Source organism: Macaca thibetana, chromosome 4 (genome assembly GCF_024542745.1).
Source record: "Macaca thibetana thibetana isolate TM-01 chromosome 4, ASM2454274v1, whole genome shotgun sequence".
In the NCBI taxonomy this organism is placed as follows: Eukaryota; Metazoa; Chordata; class Mammalia; order Primates; family Cercopithecidae; genus Macaca; species Macaca thibetana.
The window spans coordinates 69,106,297-69,124,006 of NC_065581.1; the positions used below are offsets into that span (position 1 = coordinate 69,106,297).

General features: G+C 34.5%; 1 protein-coding gene across 1 annotated transcript in view; it reads left to right on the forward strand.

Annotated features, from left to right (window-relative positions):
• Positions 1-17,710, forward strand: part of RIMS1 (regulating synaptic membrane exocytosis 1) — a 914,410-nt gene that overhangs the window by 233,067 nt on the left and 663,633 nt on the right. The gene's annotated exons all lie outside the window — the stretch shown is intronic.

The following is a 17,710-nucleotide window of genomic DNA, read 5'->3' on the forward strand; positions in this document are numbered from 1 at the left end:
TATATTTAGACATAATGTGTGTTTATGTGTATTTTTTTAATCATCAAAATTTGTATAAGAGCTACAATCTTTATGAGAATGTGCCAAAACAAGTTCATTGGAATATTTTACGTATAACAGGAACAAATTACACAATAGTGTCAAATCTAACAGAAATAAGAGTGCCTTATGTTTTCAAGGTGTTAATTGGTGTATTCAGAAAAATCACACCATTTTATCTTGGGATGATTTCCAATTAGATTATTAAAATATTGGGCCATAGGAAAATGGCCTCCTAATAGGAGAGATGATCTAACTCAAAGCACTGTGATTTCACTGTGATTTTTTAAAGCAAGTAAAACATGTCACCAGTTCAGTTTAAGAAAACATTAGTATATGAAACATAATGTTGGTAAAAATACAACACACCAAGCTAATGCAATTGAAAAGGTAAGTTTTATACTTTAAGATATATATATATACACACACACACACACACAAAATACATGAAATGTTTATCTCATTACCTGCTTGAAAGAAAGAAACCTATTTAAAAATGTTAATTTACAATAGTGAAAACAGTCTCAAAAATTGTATAAGGTTTATAAAGAATTTTTAAAAAGTAGTTACTCAGCAAATAGCCATTCTTTGATTAACTCACTCTCAATACTCTCAATACATATGAAATAAACACCTACTAGTAGCCAGGCACCACTCTGCATCCTGAATACAGCAGTGAATAACACAGACACAAGGTCCTGATCTTGTGTTGCAAGCATTTTGGTGGGAACACACAAACAATAAGTAAACAAATATGTATGTCAGTTAGTTATAAGGGCTGTGGAGAAAAGTTAAGCCGAATAAAGAGGGATGGGGTGAGAAGCAATGTTTAGACAGGTGGTGAGGGAAGACCACTCTAATGGAAGGTATTTGAAGAGCAACATGTAGGAGGAGAAGAGAAATAGCCATGTGGTCATCTAGGAGAAGAACATTTTGGCTAGAAGAACAAGAGCATGCTTGGAATATTCAGAATTGTGAAGGTGGAGAAAGAGAAGATAGGAGACTATGTAGAAGGCTTTAGAGGTTACTGTAGGACTTACTTGGAAGATCAAAAGCTATTGAAGAGTTTTGAACAGAGGTGTGAAATGACTTGATTTATATTTTTAAAAGATTGTTTTGGCTCTTGTGTGGAGAACAGATTGTAGGAGGAAAGGCAGAATTAGGAAGACGAGTTATAGTGATGAACAAATGCTAGACAAGAGTGGTTTGGAGCACAATGATAGGATAAATGTGATAAGAAGTGGTCAAAATCAAGATAGGTTTTGAGCATAGAGCCTACAGGGTTTGTCAGTTGACTGGCTAAGGAGCAAAATCCAGGAAAATAGCAAGAATGTGGATGCTGTTGGATTAAAGGAATGAAAGAAGAGGAATGAAGCAGAGTAAGAGGGAGAGAGAGAAAGATGCACAATATATGGAGGATATGTTCCATAAATAGAAACATAGGCATTTTGTAGAGCTATTTGAATTCATCCAGTTATGATCAAGGAGAAGGTTCAGAATGAAATCAAATTATTTCACTCCTCTGTTCAAAACTCTACAATAGCTTCTGATCTTTTTCCGAGTACATACTACAGCAAAGAGGAAGAGAAGAATGAGTCAAGGATGATTTCCAAGTTCAGGGCCTGAGCAACTGAGTGAAGTGTAGAATCAAATCTAGGGAACACCGCATGTCAGGGTCACGTTTTGATGGTGGGTTTGGGAATGATCAGGAGAATAGGTTTGGGTGTGCTAAGTTGGAGATGCCCATTTGATACATAGGACTCCAGAGTTCACGTGAAAACTATTGAGTGGAAATTCAATTTTACACATGTTTGGCATTACAGATGATATTTAAAGCAATTGGACTGGATGCACCATCTAGAGCATGTGTGTGGCTGAAGAAGAGAAGAAGCTCAAAGGTCTGATTCTTACAGGATCCTAAAGAGGCTCTCTAGCTAGTCCTTTCCTAGGAGGACTAGCAGAAAACACCAGTGTGTTAGGAGTTGAAGAAATTGTTTGAAGGTGTGCGTGATGACCTGTGTGAGATATTGAGTGACCACTGCATTTAGCAGCATGGATGTGAATGATGATCTTGACAAGAGGAGATTAGGTGGAACAATGGTGATGAGTCTTACCTGAGAGTATTCAAGAGAGAACAGCATTAATGGAAGTACAGACAGAGGAGTCACCACTTTCCAGAGTTTTGCTGTATAAGGAGGCAGAGAAAGGAAAATAGTTTTTTAGAGGAGGATTAGGAAAAGTTGAGTTTAAGTATCATTTCAAAACATTTTTTATAACTCGGATAATACATATGATTGGGAGTGATAATATAAGAAACGTAGTTATGTTATTTTCAGGTATTCCAGGTGCTTCATTTGCATTTCTGAAAATAAATTTATGTTTTTATGCACACATTATGCTTAAAATTCACTGGAAAAGTTGCCCAAAGCACTGACAATGCTTCTGTCTTTTTTCATCCAAATCTCTTATGATCTTTATATCTAAATATTACATATACTTTAACTTGCTACAGGTAATTTCATTTGTCTTTCAAAATATAACCCAGAACATTTTTAAATCATGAAGATCATGTTAGACATTGTTAGCTGCCTGCCAGCAGCCATATCTCCTTCTTATTTTTTAATAGAATTCCAATTTTGTATAGAATGGCAACCTGTTTAGCTCCCAGTAATGAAAATTCCATTCCCCTTTGCCAGATATCATATGTGTGTATTAATAGCTGTAGTAGCCATCTTGTTATCATGAGGGGAAAAGCCAATAAGCTGAGGATGGCAGAGGAGAAGGATAGTAAGAGACTTGGTTTTGTGTGATACTGTTGCAGTTCTGTACCAAATTAGTAAACCCTCACCACTAGTCTTACATATATAAGATAATTAAATGTCTTTATTGATTAAGTCCTACTCCTAGGGAAGTAAGAGCTGTCACTTGTAGCTGAGAACATACGTAACTGATACAATTTTGAATTTAATTGGTGGCTAAAAATCAAAGGTGGAAGTAGCTTAGATTTCTTACTGAAAAACATCCTTTATTTCCATTGTGATGCTTTCATCTAAAGGAATCCATACATGCTTTATTATTAATAATAATAATATCAACAGTAATGGTAGCTACAGCTTATATAGTACCTACTTATATGTTCCAAGCACTGTGCTAGGTACCTTAGTTATATCATTTCATTTAACCCAATAAGGTAAATAATATGTTTTCCATTTTACAGATGAGAAGAGAGAGGCACAGAGAAATTAACCACTAACCTTCCCAAGGTTATACAACTAGTTATTAGCAAAGTTGGAATTAGAACCTGTGATGTCTGCCCCTGAAGTGTGTACTCACATGGCCAAGATTCCCAAGTGTTATGAAGAGAATCTCTGCTTGCCACTGTCTTCAACTTTTTCACCTTACTTTCCCATTGTGTTCCTATGGTCAACAAATTCTAATTGCCAGTTACCCTATCTAAATTTTTTCTTTTTCTTATTAATGTATCTTAATCATCTTATTTTTATTGTAGGGTGGAACAAATTCTTTATTTTCCAGGAAGAGGGGGCTTGAATGCAAGTATCCTCTCTTCTTGATACTTTGGGCTAGTCCATAATCTTGCAACACATTCTTGGACCTTCTTTCCACTTAGCAATTTTGTGTGATTATCAGTGCTGATTACTCTTCCATTTTCTTGGTAAAAGTAGTATGTTTCCTATTATTATATCAATTTTCTCTGTCAAGCAGCACTGCTAACATACACTGTAAGGAATACATAGAATATATATGGGCAGCCAAAAAATAGAATGTCTGCATGTATCCATAGCAACTAATATACATGATATACAACCACTAAATAGGATATCTCAATGAACATGTGTATATTCTATAAATTATGTGTTTTAAGGTATAATATAAATTAGTTACTTATACACATTATACATACTGGGTATATTGTCAGTTAATTTTTGCAGATCCCTATGATATATTTTTAGCCCTCATTATATAGAGGCTCAGAGAGGTTAAGTAACTTGGCCAAGATCACACTGTTACTAAATAGCTATATCATCTCACCATAAACTTTTATGACATCTGGTACATCTTCCTAATGGTTATCCTCAATTGTAATGTGTACTTATTTTTATGATTGTTTGATTATTGTTTTACTCATCTATAAGGCAGAGTTTATGTCTTTTTTGCTTAGCATTTTATTACCGTAACCAAAAATAATGACTGATGCATAGTAGCTGCTCATGAGATATTGAAAAAAATTAAATTGTAAAATTATATTATTGTATTAAAGTAAAATATTTTTATACTTTTTTAAAGTAAAATATAACATAAATAAAAGTTGCAGAGCCTATATTCAGACAAAATCTGACTCCAAATCCAGTCTTCTCTAGCTAGCTTACTGCTCTTCCTTTCAAAGTATCTTTATTTTATTTTATTTATTAATTTAATTAATTAATTAATTATTTATTAATTAATTAATTTATTTATTTTTTGAGATGGAGTTTTGCTCCTGTTGCCCAGGCTGGAGTGCAATGGCTCAATCTTGGCTCACTGCAACCTCCGCCTCCCTGGTTCAAGCAATTCTCCTGCCTCAGCCTCCTGAGTAGCTGGGATTACAGGCATGCGCCACCATGCCCAGCTAATTTTTTGCTGCTGTTGTATTTTTAGTAGAGGTGGGGTTTCTCCATGTTGGTCATGAACTCCCAACCTCAGGTGAGCCTCCTATCTCGGCCTCCCAAAGTGCTGGGATTATAAGCGTGAGCCACCAGGCCCAGTCCTTCCTTTCAAAGTGTCTAAGAAATCATCTTAGTTACTACGACAGGGGTGTCATCTAAGTTCGAGGCGTCAAGTCAAGCATATATGCTGCCACTCTCTCCTTTTGTTCCCATGACATACATTGCCGAACAGTCATCGCCCCCTTTCCCACTGAGCCTAGATTTGTATTCATAATTCTTCTCCACTCAGGGCTTTAGACAATCACTACCTCTCAATTGTTGTTGACTAAGATGTAAATCTAGAGGATAACTGAAATAAAAGTTTGTCCAATTAAATTTATAGTAACTATTTCTTCCACAAACTATTCCAATACTGTGAGGGGTGGGGGCACAGTCAGAACATTAATATTAGGGACAATTAATTGTATTATGTTATCACATTTATTAACAAATTCTGAAAGTGAAAAACATTTATGTATCTATTTACCTATCTATACATCTGTGGAGGGTGAGAGAAAGAAAACACATGTTACCCTTCTGACAGAATCCCCTGGAAATCCCTTTTCTCAACACATAGGCCTGAAATGATAGGGGCCAGAATAATAGGTGCTCCTTTATCTCAAGTGAGTTATGTTTTTTCACAAAGGTGTCTGTACAGGGAAACTGTTGTCTCGATTGGTCTTTGCCTCACATAACGATTTGTCCTTTCAGGAAGACTGCCCATCGATTTTGTCATACTCCCATAGTAGTCAAAACCAGCCTCAAAATGGTTGCCATGCTCACAGTTCTCTTCTGAGGAAACTTGCACATTTCCTGATGAGGGAAGTATCCCTAGGTAGTCCCTTAATAAGCTACCTGACTGGTGCTGCATGACCTCAGCCTTGATCACAAGTGATGGAATTGAATGTGGATATTGATGTAAAGAAAGTACAGTAATAGGCTAGGAAAATGGCTTTGAGGTCAAGTAACCCGGGGATTATCTCAGAAACTTTAAATGAGAGATACTGAGAAAGTTGAGGGTATTCGCAGTAGAAGCAGATGCTGAAAAGACACAGAGAGACACAACAGTAGGCAGAAGTCATGAGGCAATGGGCTTAGCAAGAATTTATTTTTTAAATTTGTACGTCTGTACAAAAAAAAGTCAAGGCATATACATCTAATTGGTCTAATGTCCTGAGAAGTAATATTCTCTGTTAATGTGCTAAGACATGTTTTACATAAACCGGGACTTTCTTTTTTTTAACAGTATCTTTAACCACAAATTACTTTCAATAATGTTCCTCCAGCAATTTCCAAAATATAAAATTAAAATTTATATTTTTTTACAATTTCCGGATTTGACTGTCTTTACCTTTCTGACAGTTAGTTCCTATTTGATTTGTATTCCTGAGAAAACACTTCATCTCTTTATAAATTCTCAGAACTTTATGTGTGCAATTCCCAGGGTGTTCTGCAGGTTATAATGCCAAATGTTTAAATTGGTCAATAATGACAAAGGATGTTGAGTACTTCAGGAAATGGAATTCTAACTTAAGAGACACAGTACCTCACAGAGGAAGAGAGAAGGAGATGGTCATTGATTAGGTGTTGGATGAGTGTATGGTAATGATTTGGGTAAATGGGATTCGCTAATTTTCTGTCTGAGTAAATACACTAATAAGAAGACTCACTTAGGTGGCTGTTAATCAGCATTTCTGTTAGCAATACGACTGAGAAATATTGATTTGGCTGTGATTGTAGGCGTCCAATAAATGTTGTGTGGTCCCAGGACTGGTCTGTTGCCACAGGGTATATTTGGCATAAATCAGGGTAATCAGGAAGCAATAGAGACACGTTAGACAATTCAACATGATCTGATGTCTTTTGCAATCAGCAATATCATCATTACTTATATTTTCTTTACTAATTAATGTGTGAAGATATTTTGAATTTAATATTTTTATTTGAGGCTACTGACAATTTTATAGTATTTATCAATTAATTTAATTGATTTAATTTAATTCTCTTTTTCTAATATATATCTCAATTTTATTTGATTTTCTTGCTCATTTTTGTTTTGTTCTATATGCAGTAGTAGTTATGACTTTTGTTAATATTTTATAGATAATTTTCATTATCTTTGGTTAAATATTTTTTTCTTGATTAGAATGCAACAGATTTTTATTGAAGAAAAGTTAGAACATGCAGAGAAGTAGGAAATGAAAATAAAAATTCTTGAAATTATAAAGATGGCCAGTCTTTGTCCTGGAACATAATAAATTATTACTACAATAGTTAGAAGAAAATAAGATGAATTTGGGTGTTAGAGGGCTAATATTTATTCCACTTTCATATTTAATAGAGACAAGTTACAAGGATAATCATATGTTTTTAAACTATAAGATGCAAAAAACAATTGTACCAACATCTTCTATTCTGAATATTAATTCGCTATTTTTACTGGTAAAAATATGAGCAACAAGATTAACTTCAAGTTTTGAAGAAGGAAAATTAATAAAAATAAGAGCAGAATTAGAACATGTATATGTAATAGTAAAGATCAATTACAAGGAGTAATTACAAGGAGTAATAATTTTTCCTTAATATCTATTCTATTTTTATTCTTATTAATACGGCATCCAATATTTAGATAGGCATAGAGTGGCCTAGAATAATAAATGCAAGTGCAGCTAGGTGTAGTTATGGGAATACACTTTGGTAATAAATGCAATTGCAACTAGGTATTTTATGGGAATAGATTCCAGCCAATGATGAGTAAGTGAACATGTTCTGTAGAAGCTTTGGAGAATCTTCCTTCAAAGAGAGCTACTGAATGTTCTCTGCTCTGTTCTTACTTCGCTTTTCCTGTCGTTTGGACCATGAGAACAAAGGTAAAATGATGTACTGGAATAAACCCAATACTTAAGGTCTCCATGAATAAAGGCACTAATCTGACTTAAAGATCCCTCTGGGATCTTTTTTTCTGGGAGACAGAGATAAAATTCTACATTTATTAAGCAACTGTTAATTGGAATTTCCTTGTAACTGTCATCTAAGCTAATTCTGTCTCATAAAATCAACAAAGCTAAAGAATGGCTCTTTGAAAAGAAATATATTTACAAGTCTCTAGGTACATTTACCCCTCTCTTCCAAAAAAAGGAAAACAAAACATGAGAGAAAGAAAGAAGGTTCAAATCTGCAACATGAGGGAATACACACTGGTACCTAAGTTCTACTGGCATTAGGAAGATAAAAAGAAGATATAGAAAAAGTTGTATCTGTAAGCTTGACAATATCAATGAAATTCTAAGAATTTTATTACTTATCAAATTGACTTAAGAAAAGATAGAAAACTTGAATAGTCTTATAATCATTAAGGAAATTTAATCATATTTTAAAGCTTTCCCATAAATAAAACACTGAAACTATTTTATACATAAGTTCTACAAAATATTTAAGGCATAGAATATTAGTCAATTTTTGCCAGGTTATACTACATACAAGAAATCTTAAAGTAGCAGTGTCTTATGCAGCATGTCATATTTCTTGCTCACATTATAATATTATTTTGCCGCAGCTTTGCTGTAGCTCTTCTCTAGCTGTGCTTTAGAATCGTGTCTTCTACATGTGTCTTCTAATTCTGGGACTCAAACTGAGGAAACTTTCTCTATCCTGGATATGCCTTTCTCACTACAGGGGACACAGGAGGAAGAAAGACTGCATATGCATCCAGTTGTATTATGGCTCCTGCTTGGATGTGGCACATATTACATCCACTCACATTTCATTAGACTGAGCAAGTCACGTGACCAAGTCCACAGCAGTGGGATCAGAAAGCATACTGTTTTCAGAAAGTATAGAGCTAGAGAAGAGAGATATTTCTGAAAAGAGAACAATGGACTATAATATAGTAAAACCTAATATTTAGATGAACTCAGCATACAAACAAAAGTAAAAACCCTCCAACTTGCTTTGAGAAGATATTACAAAATTGAACCTGAAAACAAGCGGGAGCAGTACAAGAGAGAAATATGACAGCCAATCTTACTCATTAATACAGATACAAAAATTCCAAACAAGACCACAAACCTATATAGCAATATTTGAAAAGATAATATTTGATGACAAAGTTGCTTTATGCCAAGAGTGCAAGTTTTGATTAACGCTACAAAGTAAAATAATGAAGCTTACCATACTAACTGATGAAAGAAAAAAATACTACCATCATGATAGATGCAGGGAAATCATTCAATACCATTCTCTTTTTTAAAAACATTTATTTTTTAACTTTTACATTTAAGGGCACATGTGCAGGTTTGTTACATAGGTAAACCTGTGTCATGAGGGTTTGTTGCACAGATTATTTCATCACCCAAGCGTTAAGTGTAGTACCCATTAGTTGTTTTTCCTGATTCTCTCCCTCTTCCCATCCTCCACCCTCCTATACATAGGTCCTAGCATGTGTTGTTCCACTCTATGTGTCCATGTGTTCTCATCATTTAGCTCCCACTTATAAGTGAGAATATGCGGTATTTGGTTTTCTGTTCCTGTGTTAGTTTGATAATGGCCTCCAGCCCCATCCATGTTCCTGCAAAGGACATGATCTTGTTCTTGTGAATAAAATTCAAAATTGAATATTTCAATTAAAAATATAAGCAAATGAAGAATAAATGAGAACTTCTAAATTTTTAATTAAGAAATGTTTCCTTATGAAACAAGTTTAAACTTACCAAAAACTTGCAAAAGAATTTCTGTATACACTTTCTCAGCTTATCCAAATGTTAAGATCTTCCATAACCAAAGTGCAACTATCAAAACTCAGAAATTAACATCAATACAATACTTACTGAGTAATCTAAAGTCCTTATTCAAATGTCATCAATTATCCCACTGATTTACTTTCTCTGAACCAGAATCTAATCCGGAACCAGACACTGATTTATTTTTCATATCTCCTTTGTCATTTTTAGTTTCTCACTTTTTTCTTTGCTTTTATAATCTTGATACTTTTGAAGAATAATGGCCAGTTACAGGCACACCTTGTTTTATTGCATATTGCTTTACTGTGCTTCACAGATAACTGTGTGTTTTACAAATTGAAGTTTTGTGGCAACCCTACATTGAGAAAGTCTGTTGGTATAATGTTTATAATAGCATATGCTCACTTCATGTTTCTGTGTCACATTTTGGTAATTTTTGCAAGATTTTATATTTTTTCATTTCATATGCTACAGTGATCTGTGATCAATGATCTTTGATATCATTGTTAATTATTTAGAGGTTCTGTGAACAATGCCCATATAAAACTGCAAACTTACTAAATATTGTATGTGTTCTGGCTACTCCACTGACTAGTTTTCTCTGTCTCTCTCCCTTTTCTTGGAATTTCTATCCCCTGAGACACAATAGTATGGAAATTAGGCCAGTTATCAACCCTACAATGTTCTCTAAGTGTTCAAGTGAAAGGAAGAGGTTCAGGTTCTCTCACTTTAAATCAAAAGCTAAAAGTAATTAAACTTAGTGAGGAGGGCATGTACAAAGTTGAAATGGGCTGAAAGCTAGACCTCTTGCACCAGGTAGCCAAGTTGTGGATGTAGAGGAAAAGTTCATGAAAAAACTTCAAAGTGCTACTTCAGGTAACATGAATGATAAAAAAGCAAGTAGCCTTATTGCTGATATGGAGAAAGTTTAAGTGGTTTGGATAGAAGGCCAAACCAGCCATAACATTCCCTTAAGCCACAGCCTAACCCAGAGAAAGACCTTAAATCTCTTCAATTCTGTGAAGGCTGAGAAAGATGAGGAAGCTGCAGAAGAAAATTTTGAAGTTAGCAGAGGTTGGTGCAGGAGGTTTAAAGAAAGAAGCTCTCTACAGAACATAAAAGTGCAAGGTGAAACAGCGTGTGCTGGTAGAGAAGCTGCAGCAAGTTACCTGAAGATCTAGCTAAGACAATTGATAAAGGTGGCTACACTAAAGAACAGATTTTTAATTTAGATAAAATTGCCTTTTATTGGAAGGAACAGCCATCTAGGACTTTCATAGCTAGAAAGAAGAAGTCAATGCCTAGCTTCAAATGACAGGTTAACTTTCTTGGTAAGGGCTAACACAGCTGGTGACTTTAAGTTGAAACCAATTCTCATTTAGCATTCTGAGAATCCTAGGGCTTCTTTAAGAATTACTCTAAATCTACTCTGCCTGTATTCTATAAATGAAACAACTTGACCCAGCATATGTTTATAGCATAGTTACCGAATATTTTAAGCCCACTGTTGAGACCTGCTACTAGGGAAAAAAGATTCCTTTCAAAATATTAATGTTCATTGACAATGTACCTCATCATCCAAAAGCTGTGATGGAGATGTAGAAGGAATGCACCTGGTCATCCAAAAGCTGTGATGAAGATGTAGAAGGAAATTAATGTTGCTTTAATGCAACGTCCATTCTGTAGCCCATGGACCAAAGAGTAATTTTGACTGTCAAGTTTTATTATTTAAGAAATATTTTTATAAGGCTATAGCTGCCATAGATAATGATTCCTCTGATGGATCTGGGCAAAGTAAATTGAAAACCTCTAAAAACGTCTCACCTTTCTAGACACCAGTAAGAACGTTCATGGTTCATGGGAGGAGGTCAAGTATCAACCTTAACAGGAACTTGGAAAAAGCTGCTTCCAACTTTCATGGATGGCTTTGAGGACTTCATGACTTTGGTGGAGGAAGTCACTGCAGATGTAAATGATTGTTACCAGAGACTTAGAAGGGTAACAGGGAGGTGGGGATAAATTGGAGATAGTTAATGGGTAGAAAAATGCAATTAGATAGAATAAATAAGATCTAGTATTTGGTAGCACAATAGGGTGACTATAGTTAATAATAATGTCATATATTTTAAAATAATTAAGTGTAGAATCAAAATATTTCTAACACAAATAAATGATAAATGCTTGAAGTGATGAATACTTCAATTATCTTGATTTCTTCATAACACATTGTATACTTGTATCAAAACATCACATATAGCCCATAAATATATACAACTATTATGTACTGATAATAATTAAACATAATAAAAAAGAAATAATAGATTTAAAACTACAGCCTGAAGATGTGACTGAACTGCTGCAATCTTGCTACTCAATGTAACAGATGAGGAGTTGCTTCTTATGGATGAGCAAAGAAAGCGGTTTCTTGAGATAAAATCAATTCCCAGTGAAGATTCTGTGAGCATTGTTGAAATGACAACAAAGGTTTAAAATATTACATAAATGTAGTTGATAAAGCAGTGGCAAGGTTTGAGAGGATTAACTCCAATTTTGAAAGAAGTTCTACTCTGAGTGAAATTGTATCAAACAGTATGGGATGCTGCACAGAAATCTTTTGTAAAAGGAGAATCAGTCTATGCAGCAAACTTCATTGTTGTTTTAAGAAATTGCCACAATCACTCAGCCTTCACCAGCTATCACCCTGATAAGTCAGCAGCCAGCAACATGGAGGCAGGACCCTCTGCCAGCAAAAAGATTATGACTCACTGCAGGCTCAGATGATTGTTATTGTTTTTTATTTTTATTTTTTAGCAATGAAGAAAGTTTTAATTAAAACATGTATGTTGTTCTTGTAGACATAATGCTATTGTTCACTTAATAGATTACAGTATAGTGTAAACATAATTTTTGTATGCACTAGGAAGACAAAATATTCTTGTGACTCCCTTTATCGTTATATTTACTTTATTGCAATGATCTGGAACCCAACCCACAATATCCTGAGGTGTGTCTATATTTTGTAGCATGTTCCTTAATTTGGGTTTGTGTTATAACTCCCAGTTGTTAAATTCGGGTTTCACATTTTTAGCAAGAACATCACAGAGGCAAGGTACCATCTCTGTACATCCTACTAGGAAACTTACAACATTGATATGTCTCATTAATTGGAATGCTATCTTTATTCAACTCGTTAAGGTAGGGTTTGCTGGGGTTTTTTTTCATTGTAAAGATACTATTTTCCTCTTTCTAAATAGATAGGTATCTTGTGGAAATACTATTTGATTGTGTAAATATTCTGTTTCCCACCACACTTTTGCCCGCAAATTTCAATATCCATTGATGATGCTTGACTGCAAAAATATATTACCCTGGGATTTGCTAAAATGGTCATCTTTGATTTTCAAGATTATTTCTTCGTCTAATAATTGAAATTCAACTGTGAGGAAGAGCTTCTATTCTTCCCCTTTTATTTATTCATTCATGTGTTTATATTCAATACAGACTTGTGAATATTTGTATACTCTCTGGGTTATAATTCGTTACTCCCATTATATCTTTTATTCTTCAAATTATCCTAGTTTTGATAATTGGGTGCCACTTCAAGTTCACTCCTATGACCTTTTAAAATGTCCCCATCATTTTTTGGAGCACTTTCTTCTTTTAAAGGCTGAAAAGATGTTCCAGGCTCATTTTGTACTTTATGCGTCCAGCCTGATAATCGGCCATTTCTTCAAGGAACTCTAGCTCTTTGTATTGGAGAATGAGATTAGAAATGAAGATCTGGATGCAAGATGTACTCAGTGTTATTGATATTACTGTTTTTAGGCCTCCATCAGCAAAACTGAGCTAGAAAGTGTAACTATGTGTGTGTGTGTGTGTGTATATATATATATATATATATATATATACACACACACATCTGCTTATAAATGTATATTTAAATGTATGTAAAAATCATGAGTTCATGCTGATTATACCAATCCCATCTCTGAATGTATTCCAGCCTCTGGCCTGTCTCCTGAGGATCTGGGTGAGAATCAAATCCTAGTTTCCTGTCATTTCAGGTGGCTGCCCAGCATTGCTAGAGCTCCTTGGCTGTAACCACATCACTCCAGTCTCTTTTTCTGCCTTCCCATCACCTTGTTCTCTGTGTGTCTGAGTGAAACTCCAGACTGCCTCTTTCTTAGAAGACCCTTGTGATTACATTTAAGGCCTAATTAGATAATCCAGAATAATATTCCCACCTTAACATTCTAAATAATATTTATAAACCCTTTTCCCAACTAAGGTAATAATCACAGGTTCTGGGGATTAGGGCATGAACAAATCTGTGGGAGCCATTATTAGCCTGCCACAGTAACCAGTCTCACTAATTTCTGGTTTATCTTTTCTGTTTTGTTTTTAGTTTTTCCACACATGAAAAGATACATAAATTTTCTTATTCCTCTTTTAATACGTAGCATACGATAGATATGCTATTGTAGCATATAAGGTATCATACAACAGATAATCTTTTGCATTTTACTTTTTTCATTCAACGATATATCTGAGAAATAAGTTTGTATCTAGTCACAGAGATATTTCATTTTTTACAACTTCATAGAACGCCACTTTATGGATCTACTATGGTTTTTTAATCCATTCTCCTATATAAGGGTATTTAGGTTGTTACTAATAATTTACAATTTCAAATAGTGCTGCATATGTATTTTGGTATTGCTGGAGATGTATCTTCAGGGTGAATTCCTACAAGTAGAATAGCTGGGTCAAAAAATAAGGGTATATGTAATATTGCTGGTATTTCCAAATTCCCCTTGAGAAGCATCACACAGGTTTGCATTCTTACCACCAATATATCAGTTCCTGTTTCCCTAGTAGCTTCCCCACAGCTTATGTTGTCATACTTTTTAATAGTCACAAGCCTGATAAGAAATGTTTTAATTTTCATCTCTTTAGTCATGGGTGAGGTTGAACGTCTTTCCACGTATTTAAGGACCCTTTAATATCTTTTTATTTTTAATTGTCTTTTCATGAATAAGGGAACTTCTGTGGCCAGGTAAATTGTGCCTCTAAGTAAATCTGGAGGCACATCAAATTAATGAATAATTGCTTAAAGTATTTCATTTTAGATTAGAAACAATAAAAGAATGATATTATCATTTTTATTCAACATTGAGTTAATTGTCCTGGCTAGCAAAGTAAAGCACAAAAAAAAAATAAAAGTAAAAGGATTAGGAAGGAAGAAAACAAAACCACCATTATTCATAGGTAACACAGTTGTCTGTATAGACAAACAGAAAACATTCACGGGTAATATATTAGAACTATTGAGATGACTTAACAATGTTTCTAGTTATAGAATCTAAGACAATTGCATTTATAAATACAAAAACATGTGATTTATAAAAACACAATGAAAACTGAATGTTAAATGCCTCGAAATAATTCAACTTAAACTTTCAAGACATTTATTGAGAAAATTATAAATTTCATATTTTATTGAAAGTTATTGAGGAAGATCTGAGGAATGGAGACATGTTTATGGATAAAAGACACATTGTATAAAATATAACTATTCTTCTTAGGTTGAGAAGTGCTAGATTCTGTTCAAAATCCCAAGCCATTGCAGTGCAACTTGTCTAGCTGAGCCTCACATTTACATGGAAGAGCAAAGACATTCCTATAGAAGTAAGAACCAGATGGAGCACTGGTCCTATGAGAAACCACGACTTCACAGAAGAGGAAACCCAACTGGTTAATAAGCATAGGAAAAGATACCCAATTGCACCCATATTCAGGAAAGTGTATATCAAAAATTTCAAGATATCATACCACATTTATCGAGTTAGCACAAATGATTAAGATGAACAAGCATAAATAGAAAGCAAGTGGACACTTTATACCTTGCTGGTGACAATGTAAAATTTAAAAACATAGTCTAAAGCATTCAATTGTATCAAAAGAAGGTAAAAATGGGCATGTATTTTCATTGGAGAAATTCTATTTTGAGACACATACCTAAAATAAATTATTTGATATATATACTCAGAGATAAGCACAGTAACGCTCCTAATAACAACATTTTTAAGAATAAAACACTGGTTAGCAACCCAAATTTTCTTCTGCCAAGGAATAAATAAACTATTGTATCATCAAACAATAACAAATTTATATAGTGGTGAAGAAAAATGACCTTCAGCTGCAAGTGTGAGTGTGGATAAATCTCATGAACAATACTGAGCAAAAATCAAGCTGCAGAAGAATATATATTCTATAGAGTTCATAAATAGATAAAGCTAAACAATGTACTGTTTAGGGATACATTGCTAGGGATATGTGGTAAAACCATTTTAAAAAAGTAAGGATATGATAAACACAAACTTCTTGATAGAGACGACATTCAGATGTTGTGGGAGAGAGTAGGCTGATGTCAGGAAAGGTCACACAAGATTTTAAGGTTCTAGAGTGTTTTATTGCTTAAAATAGACATACTCATCACACCTTACATATGTGTCACACATACTTTTGTGAATATATAAAACCTGGAAAAAATAAGGATTGACTATATAAAACCTGGAAAAATACAGATATTAATTGGAAGCATCAACATGACTCATTATCCTTTGAGAAAATGGTTATTTATACGTTTTGTTATGAGAGAGCTGATAGCTCCTCTGTTCCTGCTCCACTTATCATTGGCACATACACTTATTCACCGCTGGCTGATTATGTTGGCCTAGAATATCATTCTCCACTAGAAAAAAAAAATCCAGATTCAGAATCCAATTTTATGTCTTGGGACAAGCAAAGCCCAGATGAGCTGTGACATCTTAACAGAAAGCAAGAAGCTTTCAGAGAGACAGAGGAAGACCCTTCAGCAGTGTCAGAAAAGGCAAAAAAGGAAGTGAATATTGCTGGTTTCCTAATACTGATAAGTTGAATGTCTAAAGGAAAACAATACCATTATTTTGAACCAATCGAGTTTGGAAAAGGTCATGAGTCCATAATAATGCTTGAAAAGAGTAAAATGCTATAAGCTGCTGGAGAAGATCATGTATATCAATAGGAGTCAATTTAGTAGAAGCCCAGTTTCTCACAGATGAAAACATGGATTATGTCGAATGGTTTAACGGAAAGTAGACTACTTTTATTTGTTTAATTAGAATAATGCTACCTTCTCATTGACTAGTTCAAGTAGTTATTGAAGTATTAGTAAGGAGCATTTGCTCTTCTCTGGCTGAGGTATAAGATGTGTCTTACAATGACAAAGAAAGATGAGCCTGCTGAGTTAATACTGTGAGATATTGATCTGAGACCAGAGGCTGGATTGCAAGTGCAGGCTTCAGGCATGGCAGAAGAGAAATACACCTGAGTGCTGAACTTTCAGGAATAAGCTGCAATGTACTTCACCTGGTGAACAGGCAGGTATGGAGCCAGTATGCAGAACAGTTGAGGGGCTCTCAGGGGCTTCATGGAATGCTCAGTCCCATCAGGTGGAATTCTTGCCCTTTTGTATAGCTGTGGAGGTAGCATTGTTGTGTCCCTGTTCTGCAGATATATCTATTATATACTTTACTTGCATTAAAGTGTATGCATTCTTGGCTTGGGTCTGCCTTTTCATCAATCACTGACATGATTGTGTCAGCTCTGCATGTTTCAAAAACACTAGTTCTAAGGCACTTTGAAAGTGTTATTGAAAATAAAAAGTATTGTGAGATCAAATAAAAGTGGAAAATTCTGTGCCAGTCAGCATTAAACAGGAGTCGCTGAGACTTCCTAGAGCCTTTAATAGTTATTGTGAATCTCCATAAAAGGAGGTGCATGTAGTCAAAATTTTCTACCCTGATTTTACCATTAATTCCATATATCAAGCAGACTTTCTTCTGATTCATGTTCAGAGAAATGTATCATGAAAACTATAAGACTGTTCACTAGATGGATCATTCCTGCCCCTTCTCTGTAAATACCATATTTCCCTGCCTGAAGACACATGACATCCTGTGCAGTTGCGTAAACCAAGTGGAAAATTTGTATTTCTGGAAACTTCTCCCTGCATTACACTGGATTCCTAATCATCTCCTTCCTGGGCCACAGGAAAACAATTTTCCATTCCATTAAAGATTAGAATGTTTGATTTGTTAACAAAATTACTGGTACAATTGATTGGGCATATATGAATGGATAGAAACCATTAATAATAAATAACTTATTAGAGACATTGGAGCAGAC